A 21,319-nucleotide genomic window follows, 5' to 3' on the forward strand; every position below is an offset into this window, starting at 1 on the left:
CATGAGTGTCCCTTTCCAGAAGCATCCAATCTGTACTGAAAACTCTTGTTGCAAAATCAGTGCTTAGTTAGAAGGGAAGATTAGGTTAGGAAAGAAGGTTGATAGTAGAGAGTCTACAATGTCTATTATCAGGAAAAATATATCACGAGGGAAAACAACAATTATTTAATTATTTCCACTTTGAAAAAAGGGCCAGGGCCACTCATATTTAAATGAGAAATAATAATAATAGTATTATTATAGTATTATCATTATTATAGTATTATTATGATATTATAGTATCATCATTATTATAGTATCATCATAACGGTATCATGATGAACATAATAATAACTGAGAACAACTGGTCTAGATCAGAGCTTGGTAAACCTTTTCTATAAAAGGCTAGAGAACACATTTTTTTGACTTTGTGAGTCATATTGTCTCTGTCATAACTACTCAATTCTCCCATAGTAACAGGTAAGCAAATAGACAGTAGAGGAATGAATGAATGTGGCTGAGTTCCAGTAAATCTTTATTTACAAAAACAGGTGGTGGGTCAGATTTAGCCGGCAGGCTGTAATTTGCCGCCCTTGGTCTGGGAGATAATCACTGAAGTCCCTTCTTACATTAAGATTCTATACCACTGAAAACTGTGCTGACGTGATTATTGATAAGTGCTTACCTATTGAAATCAGTTTTGTTTTGTAATCACTTAGCTTGGAAGTATCATTTGTAGCAGTTTCATTTGTAAACACAATAATCTGTTTTTTGTGTGTTGTCTTTTTTTAAAAAGAAAAGAAATGGGTAAAATGTCAAGAGATTCAACTTTAGAGTCTTTGAGCCTGAGCAGTTCATTAATTCAGACATCTTGGCGGAGATGTGTGACATATCACTGGACACATGCTTATGTCTCTGTCCTGAAAGAGCAAAGGCATTATCTAAAGTTGGTAAGTGAGAACAATATCATGGCTTTCTATGAAACTGTTGCATTCTATCAACATTGCCAAAGACCCTGAAAAGAGACGCGAACTCTACTTGTTCTGCTAATGCTTACACCGATATTCTCATCTTCCTCCCAAATCACATGCACAGTTACCCACAACGGCACACACACCTGCATATGCTCACACACGTATACACCCATATACTCTGCCATTTTTGATGGCTCTAATTTTTTGGAGACAGTCAACTTCATATAATCAGTTCATTGATCTCATAATCATATTACTATCCCGTAATCTCAAGATTTCTAGTTTAGAACTACTGAGAGTGTTTGAGCTAAGAAGGAGTTGATGTTAGCGGGCGTTAGCTGATCTTAAATAACTATTTATCTAACTGATTGGGAACTTAACAGCAAAACAAAAATTCTAACAGCAGATGTTTTTTGAGCTGGGACAGACTATTGAGATTATCAGGACCAATGCAGCAAAATCCCCCCTTCTTTTATAGAATAAGAAACAGGTCTAGAGAGATGGATTTACACAAGTTGTTAGTAGAACTCAATTATGGAATACCTGACTTTTGACAATTAAATTTTCTGATAAAGAGAGGTTTTTAGGCAATAAATCACTTCAGAAATGTTTAAAAAATATGAAGGACTGAGGAAAAAGCTCACCCACATTTGTTTGTTTGGAAGACTTAACTTTATATGAACCGGTTTTCAATATACGCTATTCATACTCCTTCTGTAAATGTCATATCAGTATTTTAATTTCTCTAGGTTAAGGTAGATTTCTCATACAATTTTTTTTGCAATATTTTCCCTGCTTTGAGGTCTTAGTCATAATTTAACAAGGAGTTTGTATAATAAGTAGAGCTTCAAAAAAATCATACTTCAATGATAAAGCCAAAGTCAAAAAATATAATATCAAGAATAACACTTCCAGATTTTATATGCTATGTAGACAAAATATAATTCTATTTATGTAGGAAAAATAAACCAATCTTTTACTTAACCTCTGATCATATTCCTTAGATGTATGGGTATGCTCTGAATCATACATGCCGATCCAGATAGGGATTACAATAATTCATGTTCTGAAGATTAGGAAGGCTGATTTTTAGCCTCACTGTCTTCTTCTTCTCAGTGAGTTTTGCCACCTCTTTGGTCTGGATATTTGGAGGAAAAAAGGGTCTTGTCAGCAAATCTTGGAACTAGATATCTTGGTGAATAATGGGAACATCTTGTCTCAGTAGAGGAGATTAATGTTACCTCTGTGGAACAGACTCTGATATCTGGAGGAAATTTAATGCCAGAGGCCAAAGTTTCAGTAATGCACTTGAAAATCTGTACTGCCCAAACATGTGACATAAGATAGAAAAATCATCCTTTATCACAGTTTATAAAAAGGTCTAGTTTCTCAGTTATAATAAAAAATTACTAATTTTTCTAAAAGTGAGACAAATTGCACTTGTGTGATTTAATTTGGTAAGTAGAGGATAATGTAACAGAAGTACTAGAAATAATTTAAATAAAGATATTGAGAAAAGAACACTAAGTAAATATTCTCAGGAAAAGCTGGGAAGTAAAATTCTTAAATTCCTAAACACACATGGGAGTCAAGATTATTTATTACCTTACAGTGGAAGATAATGATATTACAGGCCTTTTTAGGATAATTTTTTAAGAATCGAGTGTTTTGAAAGTCATGTGTATAGTAACTCATGGCTCCTCAAAGTCCATTTGAACCCAAGAGCTCAGGACTATCTACACAATCAACTAATTCCTTACTTATATTTATCAAACAGATGTCAAATTGTAAGAATGGAATATAAAAGTAGAATAGGAGAAGGATTAACTTAAACCTATACATTTCAAAAAAATTTAGGAACTGAACTTTGAGTGAGGAAGGCAGACTAAGCATAAGTTGTTTTTTTTTTAATATCTCCTTTCCATCCAGTCCCATCACTTCATGGCAAATAGATGGGGAAACAGTGGAAACAGTGTCAGACTTTATTTTTCTGGGCTCCAAAATCACTGCAGATGGTGATTGCAGCCATGAAATTAAAAGACGCTTACTCCTTGGAAGGAAAGTTATGACCAACCTAGATAGCATATTGAAAAGCAGAGACATTACTTTGTCAACAAAGGTCCATCTAGTCAAGGCTATGGTTTTTCCAGTAGTCACGTATGGATGTGAGAGTTGGACTATAAAGAAAGCTGAGCACAGAATAATTGATGCTTTTGAACTGTGGTATTGGAGAAGACTCTTGAGAGTCCCTTGGACTGCAAGGAGATCCAACCAGTCCATCCTAAAGGAGATCAGTCCTGAATATTCATTGGGAGGACTGATGCTGAAGCTGAAACTCCAATACTTTGGCCACCTGATGTGAAGAGCTGACTCATTTGAAAAGACCCTGATGCTGGGAAAGATTGAGGGCAGGAGGAGAAGGGGAACGACAGAGGACGAGATGGTTGGATACAATGCAGATAGGAACCCCATGGTACCTGTATAATATGTATCTGTAGAGCTTAGCCATAGTATCATATCTATGTGATGACAAAATAAGGTATTTTCCTACAATTAAGGGTTTTTCAAGTATTCCTCCCATAACTTTTATGAAAAAAATTATTTGAGGATATAGTACAGCAAAACAAAAAAGGGAACCAAAAAATGACAGGCAATATGGGTTCATAGAGACAGTGGAGCTAATCAGAAATAAATTACAAGGAAATTCCAGGAAGAAATCTGTACAGCAGCTACAGAATGAAGAGAGCCCAAGTTAAAACAAGAAGTAGCTCTATGATGAATGTCAAGAAGAAAATGGAGACCATTGCATAAAGCATGGACTTTAGCCTGCTGGGCTCCTCTGTCCATGGGATTCTCCAGGTAAGAAAACTGGAGTGGGTTGCCATTCCCTCCCTACTCCAGGGGGTCTTCCCGACCCAGGGATCAAACCCAGGTCTCCTACACTGCAGGCAGATTCTTCACTATCTGAGTCACTAGGGAAGTCCTTTTAAATAATTAAGAAAGGCGTATGCTTCTTGTTAGGGGTTCCCAGGTGGCAATAGTGGTAAAGAACCTGCCTGCCAATGCAGGAGACATAAAAGACATGGGTTCTATCCCTGGGTTGGGAAGATCCCCTGGAGGAGGGCATGGGAACCCACTCCGGTATTCTTGCCTGGAGAATCCCATGGACAGAGGAGCATGGAGAGCTCTAGTTCATAGGACCACAAAGAGTAGGATACGACTGAAGCGACTTAGCACGCACATGTTTTTGTTAACAAAGAGAAGGAGACAACATTTTCAGGGTGAAAAAAAAAGACTAAATGAGAAGGTCAAGATCTACCTACAAAGAGACTAAAATATAGCATTATTTGAGGATCTATAAAGTATAAGAAAAGAGATTTAACATTTGATGATTTGAATGATCTCTTTGGAAAAGTTTAGGTGTAGTGACATAGTATTGTATTTCCTTTTTATGAAACAAAGTATTTTCAGCAAGTAAGAATTCCTTTTATTCTAGAACATCTTGTTCACTGTCTTCTCCCTACTGGCCAGGCTGGCATTTCAGATACCAAAGATACTCAAGAACTATATAGAGACCAACTGACTGTGGCAAACAGTACTGATTGCTTATAAAATACCTGCTTCAGGTTGGAAACAGGTTCTACCTGTTTCCTACTCTAGATTGTTTTTAAAACTGGAATCAGAGCCTACTTTTTAAGCCACCGATTTAGCCAACTCTGGAAGATTTTGACTTTTTGCTGTGTGAGGCAATGTATCCCTTTGGTTAATCCTTTCTTTAGTATTTTTGAAACTTCAACGGATGATCTCCTAACTAACATAGAATTTGTTACCATAAGTAGAATATTGGAAGTAACAGATGCGAAAAATATGAAATTTGTTGAGGAAGTCATTAAGATATAGGACATAGAGAACCCATTTTCTAGGCTGGGCAGTTGATGGTCTTGTTATGTGATGGGGAAATATTTCACCAGACTATGAATTTCGGTACCTTGAACTCAGTTTGCTGAATGGAGTTATAATTTTTTTTTAATGATGGGAAAAATTAGGGTATTTCTTGAGGCTTTTAGATATGTCTTATGATTTCAAAAACAGGAAATGTAGTCTGAAGATAGACTACCCTAAAAACAGAGCAGAAAGACAGTATAGCTTTGCTAAGACAAGCATTTTCTGTTTGTGGCTTGCAATATAAGTTAATGGAGAATAATATTAGAAAAGTTGAATGATCATCTGCTGAAGTAGAGGGACCTCATCCAAAGCTAGGGTTGAATGTCAAGACTGATGATGCTATACACACACCAATAGGGCATAAAACATTTTGTTACTTACATAATGGAAGTCTCTGGGCAGGCCTCTCCCGCAGGTCCAAAATGGATTGAGAGCAAAGAAAGGTGACTGGCCTGGGTTTTTACTGTGGTTAGCAGGTGGCACTGGATGAGTTTGTGTATGGAAAGGGCTTTCCCGCTGTTCCCAAAGGAAAGCCTGGACTCTCATATCTGCTTGTCAGATACTTGGCAAAAGTGGATGAGGGAAGGGCAAGGCATAAACATTGCTAGCAATAAAGCATTGTAAAGTGGAATGAGATGTCCCATTACAAAAGCCAGTACTTTTTGTTCTACTTCCACATAAAATAAAACAAGCAGAAGTAGGAAAATAAGAGACTTAGCAGAAGAGAAGAAGATAAGGCTTCTCTGATAGCTCAGTTGGTAAAGAACCACCAGCAATGCAGGAGACCCCAGTTCGATTCCTGGGCCAGGAAGATCCACTGGAGAAGGGATAGGCTACCCACTCCAGTATTCTTGGGCTTTCCTTGTGGCTCAGCTGGTAAAGAATCTGTCTGCAATGCAGGAGACTTGGGTTCAATCCCTGGGTTGAGAAGATCCCCTGGAGAAGGGACAGGCTACCCACTCCAGTATTCTGGCCTGGAGAATTCAACGGGCTGCATAGTCCATGGGGTCGCAAAGAGTCGGACATGACTGAATGACTTTTACTTCCCTTTCAAGAGTGGTAAGACTGGGTCCTTAAGTCTCTCCTAAGAAATCTCTGCTTCTTGAAAGGGAAATATCTGGCAGCACTGACCAGACTGAGGGTGGGTGGTCTTTCCTCTTCGAAGTATCTTGCTTCTCTCTGCCTTGATGGATGATCATGACGAAAAGGCAGATGATAGGAGACAGGAATTTTCAAAGGTCATGTCTAGACAAGAGTCTTCCCATTGATTATTTCATGGAGTTGCCTAGAAACAGATACACCATACACCTTCTCAGTTATTAAGAGAAGTGTACTGCCAAATAAAATTCAAGCATAGTGGCATCCGCTGGTGATTGTTCATCTTATAAGGAAGCACCAGGACTCTTGACATTGCCTGTGAGGAAGTAGGCTGCTAAATCTGTAGTTTCTAAAACTCTCTAATGACCACCTGAATTGTAGCTTAGAGTATGATGAGCTAGCATGATTTCTGAAGAGGGAATAATCGGAACATGAAGGACAATGGTCAGGGAAATCCTTCCAGAGTGTGTGTGTGCAATTGTGTAATTTCAAAATCTTCACCTATCACAATAGCAAAATAGAAATGCTTAACACGTTAAAAGCAGAAAACTATAACAACTGAGTTGGGGAGAGATGCTAAAATAGAATTTATTTACTTATTAGACAAAAGATTGTTTAGGTAGTATCAGACACTTTTGCACATTAATCCCTGTGACAGTCCTGAAGAACAGGGAGTGTTAGTCTCATTTTTAGTGAATTTCAGAGATGCTAGATTGCTTATCAGTATCACTCATGTTACAGGCATCTCTCTCTCTCAGTCATGTCTGACTCTGTGACCCCATGGACTCTAGCCCGCCAGGCTCCTCTGTCTATGGGATTTCCCAGGCAAGAATACTGGAGTGGGTTGCCATCTCCTTCTCCAGGGGATCTTCCCAATCAGGGATTGAACCCATGTCTCCTGTGTCTCCTGCACTGCAGGTGGATTCTTTACCTGCTGAGCCATCAGGGACACAAGTGGTGTTTAAACTCAGTTCTCGTGGATTGAGTTCCTTTCCTTAACTCTCGGGTACTCTGAGTGTTCCGTGGAAAACATTCAGGGCACTATGTACCTTTTTCCTTTTCAGAAGACTCAGCATCATGTCTTTCAAGCTCTTATCTTATAAAACAATACTTATCCATCTTAAAACTGGCTTTTGTGAAAAGCAATTTAGCAAGAGGCTTTGTTTATGAAAGGAAAAAATCCAATCATGTAATAAAGATGTTCATCCTTGAGAGCAAAAGAAGACGAGTAATAGACTGGATGTTAATTGAGGCAGATGCCTGTGAGAATAATTTGAAGTAATCTGTGAACAAGAAAACGAAGGTAGCACTCTGTTCTGTTAATATTGCTCTTCAAGTATTGCCCACCTAATACATCCTCTCGTAGTAGCCAGGGAAGCAAAACCTCATAATGGAACTTTTTCAAGTTGTTTGAAAAGAGAGTCCTTCAAATCAACCAGACTCTTCAAAGTTCTCAAGTCTCACACGCTACAGTGATGTATAACATAACTATTTTACTTCATTGTCATTAAATTTCTATAGCATGTATCAAATATCCACAGTATTTGTGGATTAGGAGCCAGGAGTGAATACACATCTAATGTGAAAGAAGATTAAAAAAATGTAAATTATATGTATACATATGTCTGTGTGCAGTAATGACTAGAAGCAATAATTTGCATAAGTAGCATGCTGAAATGAATTCAGGAAAGAGAAATAAGTTGGAACATTACAGTTCCTCTATTATCTTTTCCATTCTGTTCTAAATCATCTCCCATTATAGTACATTAATTATTAATTAAATTTTCATTCTGCTTCCCCTCTTTTGAAATGTTGGGGTAGTCTAATTTTGACATCAGAATTTTCTCTATTTTTATCTTGTGTTTTAAGTGCAAAATAATTATTTTCATTTTTTCCTTGTAACGAGTAAATGTTGGACTACTGCCTTGCACTGAAAACTCATAAAGTTTAAGTACCAAGATTTGGGAAGTTTATATTGATTTAACTTATTAACTGATGCTAATGAGCTAGTGAGTTTCAAACAGTTCTTCCTTTACTGACTCAATTGGCTTTTACATTATCTCAAATTAGAATTTTTAACTAGTAAGTTACTTATCTGTTTCTAAATAATAACAATATTTGAAAAAAGATTGTCTCAATAGCAAGTCTTATGCTGTATCAAACAAGGCATTTCAGCTCTACCTTTTCTTATCATTTCATTTGGTTACTGTTCTCTACAAAGACAAAGAAGAAATTTTAAGAACACAATCTGCTTCTAGTATAGTTGTAGCAGACTGTGTTTTTCAAAGATAATTGCACATACACTCTGCTCCTCTCTCTAAGAGCGGAACTGTGTCTCCCTTCCTGGAATTTGAGCAGAGCTTTGTAACTGTTCCAACCAACAAACTAGTACGACAGAATTGGTGATGGGAGCTGCACAGCTTCTGCTTTCCTCTCAGACACTTAACCCTTGAAATGGAGTGAAAGTCAGCCATTTTGCTATAAGGAAGCCCAAACTAACCTTCGTGAAGAGGCTACATGTAGAAGGACCGAGGCCTCCAGCCAACAGCTGGTATCAACCACCAGGTGTGTGAGTGAAGAAGGCTCCAGTTGCCTCCACTAGCCTTTGAGCTGCCCAGCCCTGTACCAAGTGGGTAGAAATGGGCTGTTCTCATTGACCTCTGGCTAGAGGGCAGGTTGACAAGTAAAATGAATATTATGAGTGTTTTACGGTAATTTTGTTGTGGCTTGTTGCACAGCCATAGTAACTATAAAGTAGTATTGCTCACTGGTTAATGTGAGGTGGTAGTTTAGTCACTCAGTCGCGTCCAACTCTTGCAACGCCATGGACTGTAGCCCACCAGGCTCCTCTGTCCATGAGATTCTCCAGGCAAGAATACTGGAGTGGGTTGCCATTTCCTTCTCCAGGGGATCTTCCCAACCCAAGGATCAAACCTAGGTCTCCTGCACTGCGAGCAGATTCTTTATCAACTGAGCCACCAAGAAAGCCCACTGGCTAATGTGAAGCTTCTTTAAATTAACTGGAAAACAATTCACTTTTCTCCTAAACACAAAGAAACCAAAATCTGATGAGTCCCCGCCTCCCATTAGAATTCTTAAGCAAACAGGAATTACTGTTTGGAATCAGCGTCTTAAGATGATCCAGCTTAGGACTATTTTCCAACAGTGATAAGAGATAGTTTGTAAGAAAAAGTAAGATATTTTTTCTTTTCGAACACCTTCAAACTTTTGGTTTAATATATTTTCATTTCTCTGCCAACTTCTACTTTTAAGACTATTATTTTTAGAACAGTTTAAAGTTCACAGCCAATTTGAGAGGAAGTTTCAGAGAATATCCATTTATCCTCTGACCCCACGTGAATAATCTTCCTCACTATTGTCAATATGGGCTTCCCTGGTGGCTCAGATGGTAAAGAATCTGCCTGCAATGCAGAAGACCTGGGTTCGGTCTCTGGCTCAGGAAGATCCCCTGGAGAAGGGAATGGCAACCCACTCCAGTATTCTTGCCTGGAAAATCCCATGACAGAGGAGCCTCATGCTACAGTCCACAGGGTCAGAAAGAGGGGGACACAACTGAATGACTAACACACACGTTATAAACCTACACTGACATATCATATTCACCCAAAGTCCAGAGCTTTCCTTAGGGTTCACAGTTGGTGTTGTACATTCAGTGAGTTTGGACAAATGTATAATGACATGTGTTCATCGTTTTCGTATCATACAGAATATTTTTACCACCTTAAAAATATTCTATACTCTGCTGATTCATCCCTAATCTCCCCCCGCCCCCAGGCCTGGCAACCACTGATCTTTCTACTATCTCCGCAGTTTTGTTTTTTCCATACAATTGGAATCATATAGTACATCATCATTTTAGATTCATTTCTTTCACTTGGTAATATGCATTTAAGTTTCCTCCATCTCTTTGTGCCTTGATAGCTCATTTCGTTTTAGTGATGTGCTACAGTTTACATGCTAGTAAAGTAATGCTCAAAATTCTCCAAGCCAGGCTTCAGCAATACGTGAACCGTGAACTTCCAGATGTTCAAGCTGGTTTTAGAAAAGGCAGAGGAACCAGAGATCAAATTGCCAATATCCGCTGGATCATCGAAAAAGCAAGCGAGTTCCAGAAAAATATCTATTTCTGCTTTATTGACTATGCCAAAGCCTTTGACTGTGTGGATCACAATAAACTGTGGAAAATTCTGAAAGAGATGGGAATACCAGACCATCTGACCTGTCTCTTGAGAAACCTGTATGCAGGTCAGGAAGCAACAGTTAGAACTGGACATGGAACAACAGACTGGTTCCAAATAGGAAAAGGAGTCTGTCAAGGCTGTATATTGTCACCCTGCTTATTTAACTTCTATGCAGAGTACATCATGAGAAACGCTGGGCTGGAAGAAACACAAGCTGGAATCAAGATTGCCGGAAGAAATATCAATAACCTCAGATATGCGGATGACACCACCCTTATGGCAGAGGGTGAAGAAGAACTAAAGAGCCTCTTGATGAAGGTGAAGGAGGAGAGTGAAAAAGTTGGCTTAAAGGTCAACGTTCCGAAAACCAAGATCATGGCATCTGGTCCCATCACTCCATGGGAAATAGATGGGGAAACAGTGGAAACAGTGTCAGACTTTATTTTTTTGGGCTCCAGAATCACTGCTGATGGTGACTGCAGCCATGAAATTAAAAGACGCTTACTCCTTGGCAGGAAGGTTATGGCCAACCTAGATAGCATATTTAAAAGCAGAGACATTACTTTGCCAACAAAAGTCCGTCTAGTCAAGGCTATGGTTTTTCCAGTGGTCATGTATGGATGTGAGAGTTGGACGGTGAAGAAAGCTGAGCGCCGAAGAATTGATGCTTTTGAACTGTGGTGTTGGAGAAGACTCTTGAGAGTCCCTTGGACTGCAAGGAGATCCAATCAATCCATCCTAAAAGAGATCAATCCTGGGTGTTCATTGGAAGGTCTGATGTTGAAGCTGAAACTCCAATACTTTGGGCACCTCATGCGAAGGGTTGACTCATTGGAAAAGACCCTAATGCTGGGTAGGATTGGGGGCGGGAGGAGAAGAGGACGACAGAGGATGAGATGGTTGGATGGCATCACCAACTCGATGAACACGGGTTTGGGTAGACTCCGGGTGTTGGTGATGGACAGGGAGGCCTGGCGTGCTGCGGTTCATGGGGTCGCAGAGAGTCGGACACGACTGAGCGACTGAACTGAACTGACAGTTTATTAATCCATTCATCCCACTGAAGGACATCTTGGTTGCTTCCAAGTTTTGGTGATTGTGAATAAAGCTGTTATAAACATCTGCATTTAGGTATTTGTGTGGACACAGTTTTCAACTTCTTTGGGTAAATATCAAGGACTGCAATTACTGGATCATATGGTAAGAGTATGTTTAGTTTTGTAAGAAACCACCAGACTGTCTTCCAAACTGGCTGTTCTGCATTCCCACCAGCAATGAATGAGTTCTTGTTGGCTCCACTTGCTTGGCATCATTTGGTGCTGCAATGTTCCAGATTTTGGCCACTGGAATACGTGTGCAAGAGTATATTATTGTTTTAACTTGCATTTTTCTGATTACTTTTGATATGGGCCATATTTTTATATGACCATGTGCTGTCAGCATACTTCATGAGGTGTCCGTTCAGGTCTTTGGCACATTTTTTAGCTACTTATTTTCTAACTATTTTAACCATTTTTATTTTCTTATCATTGAGTGTTAAGAGTTCTTTGTATAGTTTGGATAACAATGCTTTCTCTGATGTGTCTTTTGAAAATATTTTCTCTCAGCCTGTGATTTATCTCTGCATTCTCTTGACATGGCTTTTCACAGAGCAGAAGAACTCTTAATTATAATGAAGGTCAGCTTATCAATTCCTTCATCATACCTTTGGTGTTGTGTCTAAAAAGTCATCACCCTACACAAGGTCATCTAGGTTTTTTCCCCTATGTTATCTTCTAGGAGTTTCATAGCTTTGAGTTTTACATTTAGGTCTGTGATCCATTTTGAGTCAATTTTTGTGAAGAGTGTAAGATGTGCATCTAGATTCATTTTTTGGGGGTAAATACCAAGGACTGTATCCACTACATGTGGATGTCCAGTTGTTTCACAGCATTTATTGAAAAGACTATCTTTATTTCATTGTGTTATGTTTGCTCCTTTATCGAAGATCAGTCAGTTATATTTACGTAGGTGTATTTCTGGGTTCTCTATTCTGTCCCACCGATCTGTATATTGTTTTATCAATACCAAAGACTTGATTACTACGGCTTTATAGTAAATCTTAAGGTTGGATAGTGTCAGTCTTCCGCTTTTATTCTTCTCAACATTGTGTTGGCTACTCTAGCATATGAATAACTTTAGGACTAATTTATATAATGAAACAGGACATGACAGTGTTCTGATACTAACTTCCAGTTTTCCATATCTACAAGGTGGAACCCATGTGTGCTTCATAGATTTTTCTCTTCTCTGGTTTTGCTGGGTTTCTCTTATTCTTGAGTCAATCATGTTCTAGTAACCCTTGTCTACTTAATGTGTTGCAGCTTTTTCAAGACTGATATAGTCACAAAAGAATTTTTTCAACAGAACTTTTGAATAAGAATTTTTCCCATTATGACATGTAAGAGGGTTTGCATCTTCCAACACATTCTACAAATAACCCTCGCTAGTCACTTATCAACCAGCCCAGAAATGTTGCAGCCCTGCTCTCTACCCTGTGCGGCTCTGTGGGGTCAGTCTTGGGCCCCCTTTGTGTACTGTCTAAGTTGTGATGGAATTTTGAAGGCTTTTATCTGCTTTCCAGCATGTAAAATTTTTCTGTCATTGAGTTTCCAAACTAAAATTAGATATTCCTTTGAGCAGAAGCATGAATGCCATTATGCCTTTTGGTTAATTCTATTAAAGATTCTCAACTCATTTACACTCTCTTTAATGTGACTTGCATTTTAAGGTTTAGTGTGTCCTGGTAAATGTCCCTTGAGATGATTATTGAAAAACAAGTCCAACGTGAGGTAGGTCGGACAGCATTGTATCGTATACCTCTCCCTTGGAAATTCTTATAGCATCTTAAGGATTTCTGGACTCTGGGAAGTCCTACAGTGAAGACGTTTGTCTTAAGATAACATTTTCCCAACTTAGTTTGAGCTGATGACTTGATTTATTTGTTTTTGCAAGATATCTATTAACTTCTTTGGAGACTTATGGGGCACATGGAGAATGCTTGTGCAGGGTTTTAAGGTAACAAGCACTCCTGTAATGGCCCTCACCTAAACATCACAACACTTCTGAAATGTATTCAGAGAAAAGCATCAAATTTTATGAAAGCGGAAGCTAATTCTTCGAGTTGTTGTTGTTCAGTAACTACATTGTGTCCAACTCTTTGCAACTTCATGAACTGCAGCATGCCAGGCTTCCCTGTCCTTCACCATCTCCCGGAGTTTGCTCAAACTCATGTTCATTGAGTCGATGATGCCATCCAGCCATCTCATCCTCTGTCGCCCTTTTCTCTTCCTGCCCTCAGTCTTTCCCAGAATCTGAGTCTTTTCCGATGAGTCAGCTTTTTCCATCAGGTGGCCAAAGTACTGGAGCTTCAGTTTCAGCATCATTCTTCTGATGAATATTCAGGGTTGATTTCCTTTAGGATGGACTGGTTGGATCTCCTTCTTCTAGTAGTTAAGTGAAAAACAAAGACAGTTTTCATGTGTCTGGCATCCAGATGACTACTCCACAGGCTGAAAGAAGTGCTAATATGATAGTCATGTAATAAACATGTTACATGTAAGAAACATGAATTTGTTTTGCTCAAAAAGAAAAAACTAATATCTACGTGTGTGTGCTTATTTCTGAGTGCACAGGCTTGAGCTATATGCACACGAATAAGATTCTGAAAAGATGGCAATGGTTGAACTCAAAGCATGGTTCATTGTTGACCTGGCTGAGTTCATAAACCCAAGCCTTGGGACCTGTGGTCTCAGGACCTCCAACATTACAGAAGTCATCATGTTTTGTGGCCTGAAAAGTAGGAGGTCTGCTGGTTTGAGCACAAGCCCAGAAACACAGACCCTCTTGGTACTAATCCAGTACCCACAGTACTTAAGAAACCTAAGGATAGAACCCCTCTCAGTAGTTTGGATGCCAATCAGAGAACACAAGCCATTGGCTTCTATTTCATTTTCCTTTGATGCAGGAGAACTATGGTGCCACATTGAATCCTGCATCCCTTACACAGGCAGCCCAGTTGGAGGATACAATCTTACCCTGGCTGAATTTCTCTTTTTGAAAAGTAACCGCCAAAGGCACGTGTGGTTTTAAAGGTTTTTCCACGCCAGTAGACAGCCAAAATGCCTGACTTCCAGTCGTAGCTTATTAATAAGCCAAAATCTTGTTACGTTGGAAATTTCCTCCACGTAGGCTTTCTAGAACTTTTGCTGATGGAACTTTAGCAATTCACTTGTTTTTTTATGGCTTTAAGTGATCTTTTAACACAGCTTCATTGCTTTCATAGCCAAAAGCTGTTCATAATGAAGCTATTTCACCCAAACCCAAGTCTGAAGAATATGCTTACATACCTACTACATACGGATTTTAACAGGGAGGATCATGTTTTCATTATTTCTAAACTCATTTAGAGTCACAGAAATTAAAGGCTGAAGATTTCTGTGTAATTTGTTATTCTTCACTAAGTGATGTGTACATTTATAGATCTGAAGGATTTGGTTGAGAATTCAACTGAACTTCGTAAAAGTGAAAGTGAGAAGTGTTAGTCACTCAGTTGTGTCTGAACCCTTTGCAACCCCATGGACTGTGGCTACAGGCTCTTCTGTCCATGGAATTCTCTTGGCAAAAATACTGGAATAGGTTGCCATTCCCTTGTCCAGGGGATCATCCAGACCCAAGGATCAAACCTGTGTCTCCTGCATTGCAGGCAGATCCTTTACCGTCTGAGCCACCAAGAACTTTCTGAAACATCAGGCTAAGAAAAATATACATATCCTATACTGACACATATATATGGAATCTAAAAAGATGGCACTTATGAATTAATTTTCAGGGCAGCAGTGGAGAAACAGACATAGAAAACAGACCTATAGGCATGGCGGGGGCTGGGGGGTTGGCGAGGAGGGAGGTGGGTGAGATGTATGGAGAGAGTAACATGGAAATTTACAATACCATATGTAAAATAGATAGCTGATGGGAATTTGCTGTATGACTCAGGGAGCTCAAACAGGGGCTCTGTGACAACCTAGAAGAGTGGGATGGGGAGGGAGATGGGAGGGAGTTTCGGGAGGAAGGGGACATGGGTGTACCTAGGGCTGATTCTTGTTGATGTATGACAGAAAAACACAAAATTCTGTAAAACAGTTATCCTTCAATGAAAAAAATAAAGTGGCAAAAAAAAACCCCAAAAACCTTGATTTAGTTTGACACTGTCCTATTATCTAATGTGGAGAAATGGACTGGATCATTAGGCAGCCCAGGGTATTCTTACATCAAAACGTTTAGCCAAATGAGAAGATCCAGCAGATATTTTTCGAAGAGAGATTGTGTTTTGATCAGGATGCCGACAAAGCCTGCATGTTAATGCTGAAATGGATCTGAGCCTATGTGCTTGGTCACTACCTTCCATTCCACTCACTGTTGTTCATGTTTAACAAATCCCTCGTTTCTTTTCCACTCAAGACTGACCTTTCAGTTCATATAATTTAGATTTAAAATGTGCTACAAGTGTTTGGTACTGTGTGGAAAGAGAGTCTTACCAAGGAAATTGGCTTGTCTAAGTTAAAGCTATTTAGGGAGCAGAGCTAAAATAAAATCTCTTCATTCTCAGTTCAGTGTTTTTTTTAACCCTGCCATCCTTCCTTCCAGTGTTGATAAAACCCAGGAAAGAGAGGGATAGTGGTTGAGATGAAGAAAGATGTGTATAGTAGAAGAACTACTGTGTAGTTTGGAAAACACATTAAGGATGAAGAACTGCAGGAACTATATGGTCTCCAGACTGCACATGCAAACACATTAGTATGATTGTAGTACATTAAGTTGCTTATTTTAAATGGACATTCAAGTTAAACAGAATGGTCCACACTTCCTTATCCATAAAATTGTAATTGAAAAAGCTCTAAAAATGAAAAAGATTCTTGGATCTCACGTCAAAGATTTGTAGTAAAGTTGCATGTACATCTTTGGGTATTAAATATAATTATGAAGAAGTTTAAAGGCTGTGTGATTTTTTTTAATTGTTTAAAAATAATTTTAGTTTTCCATGGTGATTCCCCTGGGATTTTTTCTTTATCACTGAAATTCACTAACTTGTCAAAGGTTTAAGACAGTCTTTAAGAATATTTTGGAATAATATATGGAATCTATGTGTCATCACTGTTAGAAATATCAATCAGACAATGTTTGAACTCCTTTGTCTTCAATATCTATCTCTATTTCTAATTATTTCTCTTAGTTTTTACATTATTCTGTGTCATTTTTCTTTTGCTTTCCAACCATATTGCTATTTTTAGTTGTATTTTTCTACTAATTTTCAGACCTACAGCAGTTTTTATCCTTCTTTTCTGCCTCCTTCCTGTGTTCCGCCAGCTTACTTTTCATCTTTTGCTGTTTTATTATTCTTTCCTTGAGTTCTTACTTTTCCTTGAGCTGTCTTTTATGAAAAAAAAAAAAAGGCATGGTATATTAAGTTTCTTTTAATCAAGTAATTTTGTCCCAAATTTATGCATTTTTTTACCTTGACAAATTTTAGGCTATTCCCAGGGCAGCCAGCTATCTCTGCTGCCCAGTCTCTCACTTTAGACTTTATCAGACTGGACTAATAGCTGTACTTGTGCCCGCACCAACTCCTGGGGACACAAGACCAAGTGTCTCAATGATCAGACCTGGAGGTACCTCTCTCTTAGTTGGAGATGAGAGATGCACACCCCTCTCTCAGACCATTGCAGAGTGACGATAAGAATGTGAATGTTCAGATTAGGGAGAGAAAAGTACCATAGGGGCCATCATGTGTCCCAGAGGTATTCTTCATCTCATTTTTATTTCAACACATTTATCCCTCTGAAAGGAGTGTAGAGTGGATGAAGACAAATTTTATTTTCAGCCACATCCTTTCCAAATTCTGTATGGGTCATCTAGCACCTCACTTTAAGAATACTGAAGGACTTAACTGCTTGAGGTCTCTCCTAAAATTGAGTCACAGAGTTTTCCATTTTGATATTACATTACACATACTTTTCGAAAAATCCCTTTCATGTCTGCCTAGAGTCTGAGGAAGTTTGTTTCAACTCTCAGCATCCTTCCTAATTTTGGTGCAAATTTCATTATATTTGGCAAACACTTGTTATGATTTGTGCTTTGGTTTTTCAACCACTTTTGTTTCACAGCAGTGGTAGTTTCTAGTGGGAAGTTGCTTTATAACACAGGGAGCTCAGCCTGGCGCTCTATGATGACCTGGAGGGGTATGACGGGGGTGGGGTGGGAGGGAGGCTGAAGGGGGAGAGGTTATATGTATACCTATGGCTGAATTCAGTTGCTGTACGGAAGGAACAAACGCAACATTGTGAAGCAAGTATCTTCAAATTAAAAAAAAATTTTTAACTAAAAATAAAGCTACCATTTGATCCAGTAATCCTATTCCTGCCATATATCTGGAGAAAACCATAATTCAAAAGGATACATGTGCCCTAATGTTCACTGCAGCATTATTTACAATAGCCAGAACACAGCAGCAATCTAAATATCCACTGACAGAGGAATGAATAAAGAAGATGTGGTACATATATACAATGGAGTATTACTCACCCATAAAAAAGAATGAAATAGTACCATCTGCAACAATATGAATGGACCTAAGGACTGTCATACTGAGTGAAGTCAGTCAGACAGAGAAAGGTAAATAGCATATAGTATCACTTACAAGTGGAATCTAAAGAAATGGTACAAATGAACCTATTTACAAAACAGAAGTTGAGTCACAGATGTAGAAAACAAATGTGTGGTTACCAGAAGGGAAAGGGTCAGTGGGAGGAATGAATTGGGAGACTGAGATTGAGATATACACACTACTATATACAGAACAGATAATTACCTAGAGCCTACTAAATAGCACAAGGAACTCTATTTCAATACTCTGAAATGATCTATATAGGAATAAAATCTAAAAAACAAAAAATGAAATTAAAAAAAACAGAAGTGGTAGTTTGACTATTATTTCATTCTTTATGTTGTTTTTGATGGATTTCCAGGCAAGGGAGAGTAAAAATGCTCCATAATTTTTAACCAGACGCCTGTAAGTATATTTCATGGTGGTCTTATTGAACACAGCCCTTGAAGTGTCTCAGTGAAAGAAAATCCTAGTACTGCATTAAAATATGATCAATGATGCTGTTTTATAAAAGAAGTTCTTCTTGTTTCAGGCCATAACACTATGGGCAGATTATTTAATTCTCATCTCCTGTTCTCCATGCATCCCACACTCCAAATGGCTTCCATTGATTGGCAGCAGAGAGGGAGAAAGAGATCCATACACTAAATAAAAGTAGAATGATATAGCTTTGTACTCAAGTTATTTGTTGATAATGATTTAAAAACTTATTTAAATAATCTATTAAAGTTGGCTCCTTGTTAAACCTACAATTCCTTTTTTTTTTTTTAATCTGGGACCCACACAACCATATAATTTACCTTCTTCTTTGGGATTTAGCAAATAGTTTAAAAATTGTAGGACTGGATTAGGTACATGGATGTTTTAATAAAATCTGTCCAAAACTGAACTCCAAATAATGTCTCTAAACTTCATTTTTTCAGTCACTCCAATTTAAAATCTTGGTCTGTTTTTTTACTACTCTTCCTATGACTATACTCACTGATCCATCAGCAATTTCTGTTGGCTTTATCTTCATGAGTATTTTAACTTCCTTGAGCTGTCATAACAAAGTCTCATATATCAGATGGTGGCTGCTGCTGCTGCTGCTAAGTCGCTTCAGTCGTGTCCAACTCTGTGCAACCCCATAGACGGCAGCCCACCAGGCTCATCCGTCCCTGGGATTCTCCAGGCAAGAACACTGGAGTGGGTTGCCAAGCAACAGAAATTTATCCTCTCATGATATTGGAAGCCGGAAGTCTGAAATCAAGGTGTTGGCAGGCCCACGTTCTCTCTGAAGGCTCTGGGAGAGTAACCTTCCTTGCCTCATCCTAGCTTCTGATGGTCGCTGGCAATATCTGGTGTTTCTTGGCTTGCAGACGCGTCACTCCAATCTCTGCCTTTGTCTTCACACAGCTTCTCCCTGTGTCTTCTCCCTGTCTCCCTCTCTGTCTTCATATGATTTCTTATAAATGCAACAGTCATTGGTTTTACTACCCACCCTAATCCAGTATGGCCTTATTTTAACTAATTACACTTGCAAAGACCCTATTTCTAAATAAGATCTTATTCCGAGGCTCCAGGAGGGATTTTTAGGGAACACTGTTCAACAAAAAAAACAATGCTATATTTAAGATTAAAACCCTTTTCGAGGTGGTGGTAGTGGTAAAGAACCTGCCTGGCAATGCAAGAGACATAAGAGATGCGGGTTCAGTCCCTAGGTTGGGAAGATCCACTGGAGAACGGCATTGCAACCCATTCCAGTAGTCTTGCCTGGAGAATCCCATGGACAGAGAAGCCTGACGTACTACACTCCACTGAGTCACAAAGAGTTGGACAGGACTGAAGTGACTCAGCACTCATGCACATCTCTCCTTCAATTAAGATGGTCAATGTTTTGGCTTCCCAGGTGGCGCTAGTGCTAAAGAACCTGCCTGCTAATGCAGGAAACATAAGAGATGCAGGTTTAACCCCTGGAACAGGACCTACAGTTCATAGGGGTGCAAAAAGTTGGACATGACTGAGCACACAAACCCTTTTCACCATCCCCACTGTCACTACCCTGAAAGAGCGTCCTGATAATCAAAGGATACTGCAGATCATGGTATGTATTTGCTCACAACTCCCATGGGTTTCTCTTTCTTTCATAGTAAAAGCCACAATTTTTAATATGCTTTGTTTGCATGAGGCTGTACACGATTTGGCCTCCAGTTCCCTCTGTGACTCCATCCCTTACTACTTTCCCTTTCATTCAGTCTGGTCCAGCAACACTGACTTTTCTCACTTCTCCTGGAAAACGCCCCGTGTGCTCCTGCTTCACGGCTTTTGCGTTTTCTGTTCGCTCGGCCTCAGGGGCTCACCCCTAGGTATTCCCAGGGCAGTCAGGTGTTTAACTGAAGCGGAATTTTCTCAGTGAGACTATTCAGACACTATGCTAGATTATGATTTTCTGCCCAAATACTTCCATTCTTTCCTACTTTATTTTTCTTCACAATACCCCTTACTACCTAAGTCATACACTATATATAGATATATGCAATATACATAGGCTTCCCAGGTGGCTCAGCGGTAAAGAATCCACCTGCCAATGCAAGGGACACAGGAAATGTGGGTTCTATCCCTGGGTCAGGAAGATCCCTTGGAAAAGGAAATGGCAACCTGCTCCAGTATTCCTGCCTGGAAAATTATATGGACAGAGGAGCCTGGAAGGCTACAGTCCATGGGGTTGCAAAGACTCAGACAAAACTGAGTGACTGAGTATATGTACAATATACGTATATATATATGTTATATAGTTATATAAGTTATATATAGTACACACAACTTGTTTTTATATACAATTTGCATATATATGTTTTACAAAACATAACTTATGATTTCTTATAGATTTAAATATATATAGTATAATGTGTATTCTCTTCTTTATCACCTGTCTATACCACTGGAATGTAAACTCCTAGAGGGGATGAATTATTGCCTATTTGTTCACTGTTGTACCTCTAATCTCTTGAAGATTGCCTGGTAAATAGTAGATGCTGAATAGATACATCCAGAATGAATGAGTGACTATGTCATACATATAAGTGTCATCAAGCATATGTTGTGTCAATAGAAGAGTGACTGAAAATCGTTTCTCCATCACCTTTAGTGAGGAGAGGGATGGATAATGGTTTACTTTCAAGACCCCTTTGAAACTGCCAATCAGCTGATGTGCTTGCTCATGGTTACCCCCTTACTCCTCTCTCAAAATGAGGCTTCCCTATCAGATTCTGTGGGGGATATGAAAGTGAATTAAGGGGTAAGTCAATTTTACCCATAATAGTAAAAGATTTTTTATTGGAAAAAAAGGGAAGTGATTGTAATAGAGGAATTCTTTCTTTCCTCCATGATAGCTAACTGCATTTCAAGAAGGGATTTTCAGCTTGGAGCTAGCCTCCCCA

The sequence above is a fragment of the Giraffa tippelskirchi genome, chromosome 12, assembly GCF_054371585.1.
Source record: "Giraffa tippelskirchi isolate mGirTip1 chromosome 12, T2T-mGirTip1v1.2.pri, whole genome shotgun sequence".
NCBI lineage: Eukaryota > Metazoa > Chordata > Mammalia > Artiodactyla > Giraffidae > Giraffa > Giraffa tippelskirchi.